Genomic DNA, 4022 nt, shown 5'->3' with positions numbered 1-4022 from the left:
GATATGAATCAGGCTTAATTGAAGAAGTGACAGATGATTCCAGCTTTTTTGGTGGTGGGTGGTGGCAGCCATATAGGAAATAACACATTTTGCAGAGTTCTGGTGCAATTCGAACCTCAGTATGATTATACAGGATTTTAGGCAATTTCTAAGTAGCAATCTACTGGACTAAAATAATAGAGCCAATGAGAGAGGTCACCAAACTCACACTGACTCTGGGGACCAAGTCGGCCTTCAAGGTTGCCAATGATTGGGAGATATAGATTGCAAAGAAGTACTCATCCCGGTAGATCTCCAGCTATGAAAAGAATAATACAACAGTTCTTTGCTGGAGTCTTTGCAAATTCTGCAGTTCCTGGGTCCCCACACCCTTTTTCCTGGAGGAGGATGCTGCACTCCAGCCCTGGGGACTATGCCTGGGAGTTCACACAGGGCTTGATGCCATCATAAGCTAGCTTTTAAGACAACTGAAAAACAAAGGGCCTCCACGAGCTGCCAAGGAGAAGATCACATCTCTTCCAACAGTGACAGTAACTCAGGAGCAAGTCGATATGTGTTTAGAGTGTTCGGTATGCAAGGAAGAATACACAGCTGAAGAGGAAGTCGGCAGTTACCCTGCAGCCACATCTTTCAGAGCAGTTGTATTGTGCCATGGTTAGAACTGCATGATACATGTTCTATATGCGGGCAGAGCTTAAATGGTGAGCATGCTACTTGGCAAACCCAGAGTTCTGAGGCCTCTGCAAGCAACAGATTTAGCAGTGACTGCCAACTACAGGACTGATGGACTTTCTGAAGCTAAAGACCATGTCTGAGTCAGGGCTGTGGTACTTTTCTTATCACAGCTATAAATTGTATCAAAAGAAAGAAAATAGTAGGTGGATTTAGGAAACGTATAAGAAACCCAACCCATATTATTAATGTAGTGAGTGTTTTTCTTCTCTAAATTTAAAGTTAGGATCTGTAGATGGAATTATGTCTACAACAAAATGCCTCTGATTCCTCAATTCAGAGTGATAATTTTATAACTGTGAAACTTAATTACGTGCGTTTACCCCCAGCCAGAATAGAATCAGTTCCTTAAAGCCCAGCTAGAGTCCTGCTATCTGTCAAGTTACCCTGTAATGGATGCTTTCACATCTTTGTCCATCCTCCATTCTATCATTAGTGTATTTTTTCGTAAGTACAGTGAAACCAGAGCCCTAAAAAATAAAAATTAAATAATTTCTTCTCAAATGGCCACATCATCTTTAGAATTTGTGTTACTAAAGAGTCTTCATGAGTTGTATAACTCAAATATAGCAAACTACACTTGTTGACTAAGTTCATTTACGTGATGTTTTACACGGAAAAAGTGAAACAGTTTTCCTTTGGGGTCTCTTCTATTCTATTTCACTCCCTCAACTGCTCTTAATGATAATATGGACTTTAACATTCTGCTGGTTTTAACTGGACTTCTGCTTTTATTCTCTTATTGAATTCGGTGTCCACAAAGTCTGCCATAGTACCCAGGAATAAAATTGATTATCAAATATATATCTCCAGGTAGAGTCGCATATTTGATAAATAGATTCACGTAATATGCTCTTTAGAAAGAATTGACCTTATACACGAGGAAGCATTACTCAGTTGATGACTATGCAAAGATTTCTTTTCCATGCTGTAATCAACTCCTGAAGTATTGAAGATGGATTCCACGTGTGAGGGTTTGTTTTCGTTGAGGTGAAGAATGGTTGGTGTATTTACATTTCATTACTAAATTATCTTCCTGTTTGTCCTCCAAAATTTCAGTGCTGCTTACAAATATGACTCCTCTACAGTCTGAACAAAATATCTCCGCTTTTCCTATTTTGTCATATGACTAACTGCATAGTGAAGGAACAATGTCACTATTATCCCTTTCATAGCTCCTCATATGCAGGAAATTCTTCCATATTCATGATCACAGTGTGATTCACAGGAGAACTTGAATTCCTGCCCCGTCTTAGCATTTCCTCAGAGTTTCTGCTAAAATGCACATCCTTCCAACTTCTCCTGGTTACGTAAACATGACCCTTAACAGAATCGATTGTTAAACCAGTTATCCAAAATAAACTTAAATAACAGGATGATTGTAAATGCTATGTCCAAATATCAGAACATATGCCCATAATTTAAAAATAGCCAGTAATTATAAGTGTCCTCATTCAATTCTTTTTATTGTATTGATAGCTAATGCTGCGTAACAAGCTGACCTAAATGATATCATTTATATTAAATATGATTACATGATGGGATTTGTTCTAATCTCTGCTCAGATACTCATGGGTCCGCATCAGCTGGGAGTCTCTACATTGTGTATCTCCAGCTCATCCATGATGTTGTGTGAGGCTGTAATGCACCCCTGTCTTGAACCAATTTATGACAGTTTATTTGTGTAGTATAATCTTCTAGTTTACAAAAATAAAATGACTTTACAAAAAGTAATTTTCCATAACTTAATGTCACTGTTTTAATATCCATGTAAAACACTTAGCTTTCTACCAAATGATATTTCTCCCTTCTCTATTAAAGTATGAATCAAGCTAACTGTGCTCTACATCTTACCTTGAGCCAAGAATCAGTAGAATTTTTTCCTGTTTGTTATTTGATTGGAGTGTAATTACATGCAATATGTAGCACTTATTTAAAGTGTACAAGTTGCTGGATCAAAGAGACCTAACATATTAATAGTTTATATTGAATGGGTTGTTCACACATCATTCAAGGAATTGTATGAAAGGTTTAATTGCATTATTACATATCTGTGAAAATGAAATCTTCCTGAGCCTGTTATCTTATTTCTGATGGTAAAACCGGACAATAATATTTGTGATAAATGTGGTGCAGAACACTTGAAACCTGTGGAGAAACGGGTTGAGCCAAGAATTCTATCATTTGCTAGTAGTCTGCTTATGTATACATATATTTATATATGATTATTTAATAAATAAACACACTCACTCGCATATATGTACATAAAGAGCCTCAGTAACCCCATCTTTTACATTGAAATAAAATGTGAGAGAATGTTGGAGAGGATAGAAATGAAAATAATGTTAGGTTGAATTAACATAAAATTTTGAAAAATATAAAAACATAGAGCAAAAATTTTATTGTAGAATGTTTATCCTTAATTTTAATCATGAACTATTGCCCTATCTTCATGTCCAAAGGCCTCAAATTCAGAACCACATTTACATTTATGCAATGGGGAATTCTCTGTACAAGGTAATGGGGCAAAATCTCCAATTTAACTTTAGATTTTTTCTTCTACTTAGTGCGGATTTCAAGACAAAACGTTTCAGCCACAGGAAGCAAAATGAATGGATTGAGATGCTTAATGTCACTTTCCTCCAAAACCAATTATTAAATAAATGTCTGTATAACATTGCTATTTGCTGCTGCAACAAAACATCATACTAATGGGTTTAAAAGAAAAAAAAATGATTCGTCTAAAATTCTGGACGTCAGAAGTCTGAGGAGACAATGTGCTGAAATCAAGAAGTCTGCAGGATCCGTTCTTCCTGGAGGTTCCAGGAGAAACTTTCTTTCCTCTCCTATTCCAGTTTCTCATGGTCACAATCATTCCTTGGCTCACGCCCTTTCTCCAACTTCAAGGTCCACAGTGTTGCATGATCTAATTTCCCTCTGATTCCAACTTTTCTTCCTTCCTGTTACACATTCTTTGACCACGGTGATGATATTAGTCCCATGTGAATAACAGCCAATCTTTTTTATTTTTACGTTTTTTAAAAATTTTGGTGATATTGGTAAACAAAATCCACTAAGTTTGAGGTGTACAATTCAACAGTAAGGCATATATATATATATATATATATATGTATATATATATATATATATATATACATATATATATATATATATATAAAATACACACACACACACACACACACACACACACACACACACACACACATTGCATTGTGTGTTCACCGCCCAGAGTTAGATTTCTTCTTGTCACCACATATTTGACTCGTTTA

At 36.1% G+C, this 4022-nt stretch overlaps 1 pseudogene; it reads left to right on the top strand.

Moving 5' to 3' along the window:
- Nucleotides 1-11: 11 nt before the first annotated feature.
- LOC105311709 lies at nucleotides 12-796 on the top strand (annotated as a pseudogene).
- The last annotated feature ends 3226 nt before the right edge of the window (nucleotides 797-4022 follow it).

The sequence above is a fragment of the Pteropus vampyrus genome, unplaced genomic scaffold (assembly GCF_000151845.1).
Source record: "Pteropus vampyrus isolate Shadow unplaced genomic scaffold, Pvam_2.0 Scaffold1000006591, whole genome shotgun sequence".
NCBI classification, from domain to species: domain Eukaryota; kingdom Metazoa; phylum Chordata; class Mammalia; order Chiroptera; family Pteropodidae; genus Pteropus; species Pteropus vampyrus.
This window is presented reverse-complemented; position numbering and strand designations above follow the sequence as displayed.